This window comes from Eucyclogobius newberryi, unplaced genomic scaffold, assembly GCF_026437365.1.
Source record: "Eucyclogobius newberryi isolate DKJ021-1_F unplaced genomic scaffold, fEucNew1.0.hap1 SCAF_7, whole genome shotgun sequence".
In the NCBI taxonomy this organism is placed as follows: Eukaryota; Metazoa; Chordata; class Actinopteri; order Gobiiformes; family Gobiidae; genus Eucyclogobius; species Eucyclogobius newberryi.
Window position 1 is genome coordinate 37,256,476 of NW_027316389.1, and position 14,408 is coordinate 37,270,883.

The 14,408-nt window shown below is 43.4% G+C and overlaps 1 protein-coding gene across 1 annotated transcript in view; it reads right to left on the bottom strand.

Annotated features, from left to right (window-relative positions):
• Positions 1-14,408, bottom strand: part of sntb2 (syntrophin, beta 2) — a 58,798-nt gene that overhangs the window by 16,005 nt on the left and 28,385 nt on the right. The gene's annotated exons all lie outside the window — the stretch shown is intronic.

Here is a 14,408-nt window from a genome sequence, read left to right on the forward strand (position 1 = left end):
AGGCTACTAAGCAGTTTTTAGCGAAGATTGACTAGAAGCCAATACAAAGTCAAAGACCTGGCAAAGTCAAAGACCCGGTAAAGTCAAAGACACGGGAACGCTGGAATCCGGAGCAAAGACGCAACGGGGCGTGGCACACGTTTGGAATTATGAATGGATCAGAGACGCCGCTGGATGAGCGCGCGAGGCTCGCGCCGTGTGAGTATCAATAGCGCAATTGTGGCTTTGGACATTTGAACAATCTCGCGCCTTCTGACCAAAGGCACGGATTGTAAATGAAACGGAAAATATTCTTGGAAAAAGTTGGAACAATCACTAAAGTTGTGCAAACGGATCTGGACAAATGAATGAAACGGAGGAACGTGGAAATGAGGAGGAAATGGCTCAAAACAATAACGGAGAAATGGAAAATGACCTCAAAAGACTCAGTGCCAGTCGCAGAGGAAGGCTGGGCGCATGTACAAGACAAATGAATGAAATTAAAGCGCTTCTTTCTAATCCTCTCAATACAAACTATGTCACAAATATTTTTGAACATTTTAAAGTGGCATTGAGGGAGTTTAAAGCATGTCATGAAGCAGTGCAAAGACTATTACCTCCAGAAATACAAGAAAATGAAAAAATTGATTGGTATGAGCCTAAAATGGAAATCTTTAATTCTTTTATGATGGAAGTTGACTCATGGATTATGAGTCCAGACCAACAAGTAGAACCAAAGGACAGTGCATCAAATGTGTCTTTTCGATCAAGAGGAAGCTCAAATTCTGGAAAATCACAGAGCTCCAGTGCCTCTAGAGAGCGCCTGAAACTAGCCTCTGAAAAGGCTGCTATGGAAGCTCGGATGGCTGTGCTAACTGAAAAACATGCAATGGAAGCTGAGAAGGCCAAAATCAACGCTAAACTTGAGACAATGGAGCTGGCAGCTAATATCGCTGCATCTGATGCCATGTTAAAGGTTTTGGACAATTGCACTCAAGGTGCTGAAAATGCAATGTTACACAAAGCACTGAGTGAGAGCGAACGCAAACATGATCAATATATCACAAGCATCAAAGAACACAATGTGTCGATGGGCATTTCTGAGGGCTCATCTGTTAATTATCCTGACATTGCTACGATACCCAAAACTCCACTTCAACACGTTATAAATCAACTACCGGATGGAGGGAAATCTAGAAATCCCAAGTTCAACCCCACTCCACCTGTATATGTGAGAGCCACACCTGGGAGAGAAAGTGACTCTGAAAGTGACTCGAGCACAGGTTCTGAAGCATTACTTTCCAGAGAGCTGCTCTCTGTTATTCAAAAACAAAATGACATCACCAGTCTCCTAATGTCACAGCAGCAACAGTCCTCACTCCCCTCAAGACAAATTCAAGTGTTTGATGGAAATCCTTTGCATTTTCAAACATTTATAAGAGCATTTAAGTATGGCATTGAGAATAAAACAAATAATGATGATGACAGACTCTATTATTTGGAACAATATACAAGTGGCCAAGCAAAAGAGCTTGTAAGGAGCTGTTTTCATATGGATATAACGCTGGGATATAAAGAAGCACAAAAACTCTTGAAAAGACATTTTGGAGATGAAATCAAAATAGCAAATGCATACATGGAAAAGGCTCTTAACTGGAACAATATCAGACCAGAGGATGGAAATGCATTGCATGAATATGCACTTTATCTGAGAGGATGTTGTAACACAATGAAACAGTTGAAGGCAATTCAAGAATTGAATCTAACATCGAATCTCAAGCTGATTCTGTCAAAACTGCCATATAAACTCAAAGAAAGGTGGAGAACAGTGGCACATGAGCTCTTAGAGAAAAATAAAACCCGAGCAGGATTTTCTGACCTGGTGGCATTTATTGAAAAACAAGCTAGTATTTTACTAGACCCTCTCTTTGGTGAAATCCAAGATGTCTCCAGAAAAACCTATCAAAGACCCACTGTGGCAATAGACTCAAGACCTCAGCTGCGTCCACAGAGAAATAAGAGCAGCAGTTTTGTCATGACCATAAACGACTGTAAAGCTGTGTGTTGTATTTGTGGAAAAGCAAATCATTCTCTGGATCAGTGTGAAAACCTTAAAGCACAGAAACATGATGTAAAAGTACAACTGCTTAAAAACAATGGAATTTGCTTTGGTTGCTTAAACAAGGGACATGTGAGTAAAGTATGTAAAAGAAGAATGACTTGTGAATACTGTCAAGGCAGACATCCAAGTGTGCTACATATACACCGCTCAATGGACAGTTCAAATCTGCAACAGAAACAATCGGTCGGTGGCACATTATTTTCAATGGAAAAGAGAAAGAGTTGTGATACTGGGGCTGGAAGTGACTGTAAACTGTCGATAGTGCCTGTACAGCTAAAAGCGGCAAAAGGAGACCCTTGACCCTGGAAGTACAGCCACATTCTGCACAGAAAACATCATGAGACAACTTAATATCAACGGGAAAAAGACACAAGTTTTGTTGCAAACAATGGGACAAAGAAAGCCAGTTGACAGCTATGAAATAAGTGGTTTACAAGTTAGTGATGTAGATGGAAATAACTTTATCGACCTGGAAAAAACGTACACTCAGACAAATATTCCAGTGACGAAACGAAACATATTCACGCAAACTGACATCGACAAATGGCCTTATCTAAAGGAAATACAAATCAAACAAATTGATGCGGACGTGGAACTCCTGATTGGAGTAGATGTGCCAAAGGCAATGGAACCATGGCAGATTATAAATAGTCATGGTAACGGCCCCTATGCTGTAAGAACTTTACTTGGATGGGTGGTGAATGGGCCACTCAATTCTGCAGCTGTGGACCGACATGGTAGACCTGTGGCATCAGTAAACCGCATTTCAATTGAAAACTTGGAGACTATTTTGAGGCAACAATATAGTCATGACTTTCCTGAAAAAGAATATGAAGAAAGGCCCCAAATGTCAGTGGAGGACACGAAGTTCATGAATATGATGACACAAGACGCCACATGGAAAGACGATCACTATTACTTACCATTGCCACTCCGCAACAGAGACACTGTCATGCCTAATAACTGTCATCTTGCTGAACAAAGAGCTCAATATTTGGCCAAAAAGTTCAAACACAACAACAGTTTTGCAGAGGAATACATATCATTTATGGATGACATCATAACTAAAGGTTATGCTGAAAAGGTGCCATCAAAAGGAGCTGCACATACAAAAGGGCAAAGTGTGGTACATCCCCCATCATGGTGTGTATCACAGGCGGAAAAAGACTCTCAGAGTTGTGTTTGATTGTACGTCATCGTTTCAAGGCACGTCCCTCAATAAAGAGCTGCTGCAGGGACCTGATTTGACAAACTCACTACTTGGTGTGCTGCTAAGATTCCGTCAAGAACAAGTCGCAGTAATGGCAGATATTGAAGGAATGTTTCACCAGGTGAGAGTGAATGAAGAGGATTCAAATTTTCTGAGATTTCTATGGTGGCCAAATGGAGATGTGAGCCAACCCTTGCAGCAATACAGAATGAAAGTTCATCTATTTGGCGCCATCTCTTCACCAAGCTGCGCCAATTTTGCACTGAAAAAGACAGCAGATGACAACAAGCAAAGTTTCACAGCTACAGCAGTTGACACAATCAAATCAAACTTCTATGTGGACGACTGCCTCAAATCTGTCCCAACAGAAAAGGAAGCCATTCATCTAGTCAAAGAGTTGAGTGAGCTATGCGCCAAAGGTGGATTCAAACTGACTAAATGGGTCAGCAATAGTCGTTCTGTTCTGTTTTCTATTCCAGAAGAAAATCAAGCTAAACAGATTAAAGCACTTGACTTGGACAGAGACAAACTACCAGTGGAAAGAGCCTTGGGCATGACATGGAATATAGAGAGTGACACCTTTGGGTTTCAGATTTCAGTCAAAACTAAATCACTAACCAGAAGAGCAATTCTCTCTACTGTAAGTTCTGTCTATGATCCCTTGGGCCTGGTAGCACCATTCGTGTTGAAAGCAAAACTTATTCTACAAACCCTCTGTCAGCTGAAATGTGGATGGGATACAATAATTCCCGATGAACTGTCACAACGTTATGAAAGATGGTTGTTTGAACTGGAACAACTAAAACATTTTCAAATAAATCGATGCCTAAACCCAGAAGACTTTGGCAAACCAGTGACCGCTCAATTACATCACTTCTCTGATGCAAGCGAACAAGGGTACGGCACTGCAAGCTACCTGAGAGTCACCAACAGCTCAGGACACCTTCATGTGGCTTTAATTTTGGGAAAAGCAAGAGTAACACCTCTAAAGAAAATTACTATCCCCAGACTGGAGCTCACAGCTGCCACTCTTGCTGTCCGTGTGGATCGCATGTTAAAAGCAGAGCTAAAAATGGACTTAAAAGAATCCGTTTACTGGACAGACAGTCAGTCTGTTTTGAAATACATTCGAAACCAGTCAAGAAGATTTCAAACTTTTGTTGCAAACCGTATTGCCGTTATCCAGGCATTGTCTTTTGTGGACCAGTGGAGATATGTGGATTCAAGGCAAAACCCTGCAGATGATGCCTCACGTGGTTTGAGCATTGAGGCTTTCCTAAAATCCAAAAGATGGATAAAAGGACCAGCTTTCTTAGAACAAAATGAAAAACAATGGCCACCTATTCCGGAGGCAATGAAATATCCTGTTTCAAATGAGGACCCCGAGGTCAAAAAGGATGTCTTTGTGAACACTGTCAATGTTGCACAAATAAGTCCCACCAGCAAACTAATGGAGTATTTTTCGGATTGGAATAAACTCAAAAGAAGTGTTGCATGGATCCTGAAGTTTAAGGGACTGTTACTGAAAAGGACAAAAAGAAAAAAGGAAAATTTGAAAGAAAATGAGAATAAGTTGACAGTGAAAGATGTTGAATATGCTGAACAATGTATTATTGCATATGAACAAAGACAACATTACAAACAGGAAATTGACCTTATTGAACGGAAAAAATACAGCCCTAAGAACAGTTCAATCTACAAGATGGACCCCAGGCTGGACCACGAGGGACTGTTGAGAGTTGGTGGCAGGATCAACAAACTGTCTATGCCCATAGAAATAAAAAATCCTATCATTTTGCCTAAAAGGTCCCACATCTCTAAACTGATCCTCAAAGCCATCCATGAGCAAATTGGTCATACCGGTCGAAACCATATGTTGTCAAAATTACATCAAAAATACTGGATGTCCTCTGCTAATGCTGCCGCACGCAACATCATCAGAACCTGTGTTTATTGCCGGCGAATGCAGTCTGCGGCTGGAGAGCAGAAGATGGCAGATCTTCCAGAAGATCGAGTATTGCCTAACATGCCACCATTCAGCACAGTTGGTGTGGACTATTTTGGACCATTTGAAACAAAACGGGGTCGAGCTACTGTGAAAAGATGGGGTGTAATCTTCACTTGTTTAAACACTCGAGCAGTGCATTTGGAAGTAGCCAGCAGCCTGGACACGAGCTCATGTATAAATGCAGTCCGAAGATTTATATGTCGCAGAGGAACTGTATCAAGTATCAGATCAGACCAAGGCACAAACCTCGTTGGTGCAGATAAAGAACTTAAAAGATCACTGGAAGAGTTAAATCACAACAAGATTAGTGAAACACTCCTAAACAAAGGCATAAACTGGATATTCAACCCTGCAGGAGGAGCCCACCATGGAGGTGTATGGGAGAGACTTATCCGAACTCTGAAAAGGATATTGTGCTCTATAATGAAGGAACAAGTCATGGATGATGAGGCCCTACAAACAATGCTCTGCGAGGTGGAAGCAATAATGAATGACAGGCCCATCACAACAGTAACAGATGACAAAAATGATGTGGAACCATTAACACCAAACCATCTCCTGCTGCTTAAAACAAAGCCCGTTCTGCCTCCAGGATTATTTGACAAAGATGACATATACTCTAGGAAAAGATGGAGACAAGTGCAGTACCTCGCTGACCTTTTTTGGAGAAGATGGGTCAGAGAATATCTCCCAATAATGCAGCAAAGAAACAAATGGAACAAAGTCAAAAGAAATCTACAACCAGGTGATGTTGTTGTTATCGTGGATCACACGGCTCCCAGGAATTCATGGATCCTGGGACGGGTCCTGCAAACAACGCCTGGAAGTAAAGGATTAGTGCGAAATGCTCTTATTAAAACTAAGACTGGTATTCTGCAGCGTCCTGTGACCAAACTATGCTTGGTATTGGAGAATGAAGATTAATGAACATTGAACCTGCCTCAGAACTAACTGACTGGACCCAAACTTTCTTATTTAAAACAAAGGAAAACCTAAGTCTTAATTGAGTATTAGATTTAAATATTAGTATAACATTATGCATTGTTGTGTTATATTTGTAATTGCTAGGCCAGCAATTAGGGGCTGGAGATGTTAGAGCAATAATGGAATTAATTAAGAAAAGTATCTTTGTTTAAGTATAAATAAGTATTAAATTAATGTAATTGCTAATTCCTAAATTCCTAATTTTCTAATTATTAACAAAGCCTAATTCTTAAGTTAAATGTATAATTTATGTCATGCTTCAGTATGGAGCGGGAGAGGGCGGGGCCAGAGAAGTAGGCCAAACTTAATTGGTAAAAGGGGAACAGGTGAGACGGGTCGAGATGGAAGTCAGAGGGTGACCGACACGGTCTTTGACCGCGCATATCCGGGCATATCCCGCACATCCCCGCACATCCGCACAGCGCAGAACATCGTGCATCTTTTTGATTGTGCAAAATAAAAGAAATAAACGCACCACGGACTACGTGAGTTTTTGTTCGTGAGGATTTTTGTGTGAGTCAAGAAACGGACACCCAAAGGAGGCTACTAAGCAGTTTTTAGCGAAGATTGACTAGAAGCCAATACAGACTCTGATAGTCAAATAGTCATCTGATGATGATGATATGGAAGAAAGTAGTAAATAAGGCCATTTGACTTGGTGTTACGTAATTTGTTCAACAAATAATTTTATTTGAAAGTTTTCTATTTTATTTTGAAAAAAAAAATTAAGCATTTAAAAGTTAATTTGTTAGTTGTTGTTTTTTTTATATAATGTTTACAAATACATTGAAATAAATAATCTTATTACATCAATGGAAAATATTGATTGTTTTGCTATGCAATTATCAAATTGCTATACAAATTGGAAAAAATGTACGGATTGTTTAGCAGCGCCGCTATACAAGTGAAAATCCTTAATCTGAGCCCTGCAGTACATATTCTTCCCTAGCCATACGCACTGCCGCCGTTCTGTCAGGAAGTCAGTGATCCATCTGCAGGTGGAGTCAGGCATGTTGAGCTGAGAGAGCTTGTCCCTCCAGAGCAGGGAGGATGGTGAATGTAAAAGTCCAAAACAGGATCCTGGCATAGGTTCCCAGGGAGTCCAGATACTGCGAGATGAAGTGGAGTGCCAGGTTGATGGCATCTTGCAGGTGTGTGTGTATATACGCTACGCTACGCTACGCTACGCTACGCTACGCTACGCTACACTACACCTTTATGATGAGTTCAAGAAAAAGCGTAGCCAGAATAGGCGTGATCGGGGGCCCATCCTTGAGCCAGGCCTGGGGTGGGTGCTCAAAGGCAAGTGTCTGGTGGCCCCACTGGGCCCGGCTGTAAACAGCTGAAATGACGTGGGGCTGTCCTCCCGTGGACCCACCACCTGCAGAAGGATCCGATCTACGCACACAGAATCTGACTCTGGGGAAATATCCTCGCTGTGGGGGAAAGAGCCCGAGCTTGTGTGGGAGTTTGAGCAGTTCTGACTAGATATAGCTGGCCTCAACTCCACGCACAGTTCGGGCTCTGGAACCCATCTCCTTGAGACGTCCTGGATGCTCCACTTCTCTGGTGTTGCCCGCGGGGAGAGGCGGCGGGCTGGTGTGGCTTTGCTTATAGTCCTACAGCTTAGCTGCCACGTGTTGGAGTTCACCCAGGTGAACGAGAGAGTCGCGTCCCTGCACCTTCGGGTTGGGGACAGGTCTCTCACTGTTGTCAGCCTACAGGCCGAACAGCAGTGCAGAGTACACGGCCTTCTTGGAGTCCTTGGGAGGGGTACTGGATAGTGCACCGACTGGGGAATCTGTTGTTCTACTGGGGGACTGGCGCCCACGTGGGCAACGGCAGTGACACCTGGAGAGGGTTGATCGGGAAGAACGGCTTCCCCGATTTGAACTCGAGCAGAGTTCAGTTATTGGACTTCTGTGCTAGCCACATTGTCCATAACGAACACCATGTTCAAGCACAAGGGTGTCCATCAGTGCACCTGGCACCAGGACACCCTAGGCTGGAGATCAATGATCAACTTTGATGTCATGTCATCCGACTTCCTGTCTTGGACCCTCGGGTGAAGAGAGGGGCAGAACTGTCAACCGATCTTGCGGAGCCCTCTGTCAGCAGGGTCTTTAAACTCACACCTCTGGGAGAGCTTCTTCCAGATCCCGGGGAGGCAGGGGACAATGAGTTCGAGTGGACCATGTACTAGACCTCCATTGTCAGTGCAGCTGCTCGGAGCAGTGGTTGCAAGGTCTCAGGTGCCTGTCGTGACTGGGGCAGGGAGAAAATTGGGGAGGCTATGGAGGAGTCCATGGTCGGCCCGAAAGAAATTCTGGAAAACCGTCCGGCGCCTCAGGAGGGGGAAGCAGTGCTTCACCACCACCATTTATGGTGTGGGTGGACACCTGCTGACCTCGACTGGGGGTGTCATCGGACGGTAGAAAGAATACTTTAAGGACCTCCTTAATCCCACTGTCACGTCTTCCAAAGACGAGGCAGGGACTGTGGATTCGGAGGCTGACTCGTCAGCCAAGCTGAAGTCATTGAGGTTGTTGGCAGGGCTCCGGGGGTGGATGAGATCCGCCCCGAGTACCTAATGTCTCCGGATGTTGTAGGTCAGGGGTATTCAATTAAAAGTCACTGAGGTCCAGTTATTAAATTTTGTTCAAGTAGAAGGTCCAAACCAAAGTCCAGCTTGTGCCGACATTTTCATCTGTTTTCAACAATACTTATTGTTAATTTCCAATGCAGGAAATGAACTGGGTGCATAACTAGCTCTTTTACCATAAATAAAAGTAGTCCCAGGCAAATAAATGCAAGGCCTTTATTTCAGATTAAAGAAAGCAGAAACAAAAAAAAAACAAAAAAATGTGCAAAGTGGAATAACTAAATATTCTCTTAAATAACTTATAAAAACTAAAATGTGCAAACAGAGCAAATAAGGAGGTCCCAACCTAAAAAAAATGAAGGCCTACTTTTCCAGAAAAAAGTCCACATCTTCAGAAAACAAGTGGCTTTTTAGGGGGAGAGATGCAAACCCCTAAACCCCTTCTTTGAAATTCTCTCTTTTAATTATTTTTCTTTTCCTTTTCTTATAGGGTCCTGGACCCTACTTTTAATGAGCAGAATGAGCATGTAGCTGACCTGCCAGTAATTTAAATCTTGGGTGGAATGAAGTTAGTGCCATTTTCAGACACATATCTAGGTGTTCATTGCTGAGCCTAGAACGGTACTTGTTTTTGACAATGTTCATAGTTGAAAAAGCTGACTCACAGCTGTAAATCGATCCAAACATAGTCAAGGTCAGTGCTACTTTGGTTAGACCAGGGAACACACTCTCAGAAACAGTCTAACCAGAAAGTAGCAGGGTCAGTTGTTTCAAAATGCTCTCTTAATGCAGCATTTCCCTGCAGATCAATGAGCTCAAGCTGTAGAGATCCTGCATGTGCCCACTTGAATGTCTGAGTCGCTTCCTTCGAAAATCCTCTGACTTCTCTGATGAGGAACGAATTCTGAATTAACAGGAGGAGCTGCTGCCCAAGGTTGAAGCTGTTGAACCTGTTGCTGAAATTGCTAATCATCACAAAAATATATAAATCTATAGATCTAGATCTATAGATATATAGCTCTAGATCTAGATCTAGATCTAGAGATATATAGAGATATAGAGCTATAGATATATCTGTTCTGTGCACGCTGTAGAATAAACACCAGTTTTATTTAGTCTCAAAGTAGACTCTCACTCACTCGCGCGGAGCGGCGCACGGCGGAGCTGACAGCTGTGGGGCACACACGCTCTCTGAGACTACGTCACGGGTTGGGCGGGGGAGCCAGATCGCTCTTCGCAAGGGTGGGGGCAAATATCAAACCAAGCCGTTTGCATTTCCGGGTTGGTGAGGGGGTCCAAGGTCTGGGTGATATTTCTTAACTATTATGTTAAGGGTGTTGCACAGCCCTTATTATGATCAATTATACACTTAGGATAGACTACGAAACGTGAAAAAAAGCATGTTATGGCACCTCTAAAGCAGCTTTCCTTGTGTACAAGTCAAATCACGGACATATATTAGTGCCATATGAACCATCTCGGACTCTGAGGACCTCAGGGGCCGGCCTCCTGCTGGTGCCCAGAATCAGGACTAAACATGGGGAATCTGTGTTTCAGTTTTATGAGCTAAAATCTGGAATAGTCTTTCTGAAGATGTGAGATTTTCAAATCTGAGCTAAAAACAATTTAGTTTAACTGTGCATATGACACTGATCCCTTTTATTTCTTAAACTGTTTTATGATTTCTTTAATTTCTTTGTGATTTGAATGCATTTTTTCTTGTTGTGTGACGCACTTTGAATTGCCTTGTGTATGAAAGGTGCTCTACAAATAAACTGGCCTTGCCTAATATTTTAGTTCACCTGTGTTGTGTTCATGGCTATACACATCTTTTTCGGCTTCTGCCCCTCGGGGAGTGGTACCGTTTCAGGCACTGCCGATGCGACCTGTAGATCCGGATGCTCCTCAACTGCCTGTTTGAACCGTCTCTCCTCCTGAGGGATTCTGGCTCCACAGATCGTCTGCAAATTGAAGCGCATCAGCCTGTCCGTCTGTGGGAGTAGGACCTTTCTCCTTCACTGTTGTTCTCCCCGAGGATTCTATTTTCTGCCAAAGTATTTTGTAGTTTTTCATTGCTGAGAAGTAGGGTCTAAGGACATGGGATGTTGGAACATTAAACAATGTTCATAGGAAAATAGTAAATCTATTTTTCACTGTCGCCCTTCGAAAATAAATTGGTATGACCCAGACATCAGAATTACCAAATGTTGTTCTGACAATGTTCTTCAGGCTACAGAGTTACCATTTCTTCTGTCTCATAATGTGACAATTATTGTCACATTATGAGACAAGAATTCACACACCCTAAATTGGTGAATTAAAGGTGGAATGGACGATTTTTTCAGCAAATTTTTTGATCATATTTCCTCGTGGCGTGGATAAATCATCTGTCCTGCCACGTATCAATCATAAAACGCACCTACCGCTCACCTGCAGCCGCGTGCGGTTCGTCCCCACGTTTCCGCGTGCCTAACCGCATGGATCTATCATAATATAGTTCCCTCAGTGTACGGGGCAAAATGAAGACAAGAAAGACAGTTCGAGCTGACGCAGAAGTGGACAGAAATCTACGGGAGACAAGAGATGCGATGCGCTCCGTTGCGCTAATAAACAAACGCAAGTGTGTGTTGTATCAGGCCGCACGGGGGAGTGCGCATGCGCACTTCCGCCTGCGTTCTCAAATCGCCGAAAAATCGTCCATTGCGCCTTTAAACTCCTGCTGTTAGAGCTCCGGTCTGTTTTCTGCATTTTGCTGAAAAGCATTTCTGCCTCCACTGGAGTTTGTCACAATAGAGACATATAAAGGTTACAGACTTATTTCAAATCTTCCCTTTGTCTCTAAAATCCTTGATAAAGTTGTAGTAAAACAGCTTTGTCACCACCTACAGGACAATAACTTATTTGAAGTCTTCCAGTCAGGGTTCAGAGCCCACCACAGCACTGAAACTGCACTAGTTAAAGTCACAAACGATTTGTTATTAGCCGCTGATGGACTGATCTCAATCCTGGTCCTGTTGGACCTCAGCGCAGCGCTTGACACCATCGACCACAACATTCTACTGCAGTGGTTAGAATGTGACGCAGGTGTCGGAGGAACAGCCCTTAGCTGGTTTAAATCCAATTTGTTAATGTAAACAAGAGCTCCTCACTTGCGCTTAAGTAATTTATGGTGTGCCACAGGGTTCAGTACACGGTCCAATTCTGTTTACTCTTTATATGCTGCCGTTAGGCAACATTATCAGAAAGCATGGCATTAACTTCCACTGCTATGCAGATGACACTCAGCTGTATTTATCAATAAAAACCTGATCAGAGCGATCAAGTAGACAGACTTAGTGCTTGTGTGAAGGAGATAAAAACCTGGATGACACTAAACTACCTGCTTCTTAACCCTGTAAAAACCGAGGTCATTGTGCTTGGCCCTAAACATCTACGAGACGCTCTATCTGAGCAGATAGTCACACTGGACAATGTCAGTGTAGCCTCCAGTTCTACTGTAAGAAACCTTGGAGTCTTATTTGACCAGGAGCTCTCATTTAAAGCTCATATAAATCAAGCCTGTAAAACAGCCTATTTCCATTTGCGCAACATAGCCAAAATCATAAGAATCCTGCCTAAAAGTGATGCCGAAAAACTTATCCATGCATTTGTAACGACTAGATTAGACTACTGTAACTCCCTGCTTGCAGCGTGTCCTAAAAGCTCCATAAAAAGCTTTCAACTGGTTCAAAATGCAGCAGCAAGATTACTAACAGGAACAAAAAGAAGAGAGCACATTACGCCGGTGCTGGAGTCTCTTCACTGGCTCCCCATCGAGTTTAGGATCAAATTTAAAATTCTACTCCTGACCTACAAAGCCATAAATGACATGGCCCCATCCTACCTCAAAGATGCTATAGAACCATTTCAACCAAGCAGAGCTCTTCGCTCTCAAAATGCTGGCTTTCTGGTGGTCCCAAGAGTCTCTAAAAGTACTGTAGGAGGTAGAGCGTTTAGCTACCAGGCTCCTGTGTTATGGAATCAGCACCTGTGTTATGGAATCAGCTCCCGGCCCATGTTAAATATGTTGACAGTCTCTTCATTTAAGTCCAGGCTTAAAATGTTCCTCTTTGAAATCGCTTATGGTCAGGCCAGTTAGGAACAGAAATATAAACTCACAGCTTTAGCTATGCTGCCCTAGGAGCAACATTGCAGGGGGAAATTTGGCTTCTTTTTCTCACTCCTGAGGACCTGTGGACCCAGATGCCCCTCTCCTGGTGAAGTGGTCCCTGCCCCGTATGGACGGTCCCTCATCTGCCTGAAGAGTGGGTCCAGCTCGACTCTGATGGACCCTCATCTGCCTGAAGAGTGGGTCCAGCTCCAGTCTCCCTCGCGTCTGTCCGTCTGTGAGAGTCAGATCTCTCCTTCACTCTGGAACTCCTCCAGGTTTCCACTTTTTCCCAAGGAGGTTTTTTGTAGTTTTTCCTGGCCGAGAAGGAGGGTCTAAGGACAGAGGACTCTGGGACATCCTCCCTCGCCACCACAGACATTGTTGATTCATTTTTCACTGTCGCCCTCAGGGGCAACCGTTGTTGTGATTTTGGGCGTTACAAAAATAAATTGAATTGAATTGAATAGAGTGGCTGGAAATGCAAAACCATTTCAGTCATCGTAGCCTGAATAACTCACAAACGTTGTGAAACTCTAGTCGTTGACTAATACCAGCTACTAAATCCTGAGTGAGGAACACCTTCTTGCTGTTGTAGTGATATCTCCTTTGAACTTTGTGGCTTGCAAATCTTTTCCTTGTCACAGTGATTTAGGAACCATATTATCCGGCCGCGTGGGGGTATTGCACGGGTTGGTGTGCCCTCTCCAAAGTGAAGCAGGAAATTGCAAATGGAGTCCAACATACAAGTTCCGGAACCCCGATCTCAAGTAAGCCTTCAACATTGTCCTTCTCCTTGCCATTTGGGACTCCCACAAGTCTTCGATTATTTCTGCTGAACTCCATATCAAGAAGCTTGTTATTCATAGTCTCCTTCTCCGCCTCCAGCCTTCCCTTCTTTGCTTTCAGCTCTCCTAGGTACACCGCACCATCCGAGACGCGTCACTTTACCTCAGCCACATGAGCACCTCCATCATCCCTTCAAGCCTTACACCGCCAGTTTTCTCCCCCGTCTGTCAAGTCCGTTGCACGGAGGCCTGCTGGCGGCCGCCTTTCTGAGATTGACGATGTAGCCACCACTTTAGCATTAGATAGGTGTTTGTTTGTTTGTTTTTAAAGCAAAATCAGGAGAGACAAAGTAATACGACTTGATCACTCCAGAACCAGATCATTGAAAGATGGATTTTTAAACCATCTATGGGCAAATGTTCCCTTAAACGAAGCAAAAATAATCTTGACAGTTAGCCTAGTTAATACAGCAATTCAGAGCAAACTCTGGTAAATCACGTTAGTGGAATGAAAGTGAGGATCTGGTAAGCTTGGTTTGCCCAGGCTTTGGGTTAATCTCACTTTATG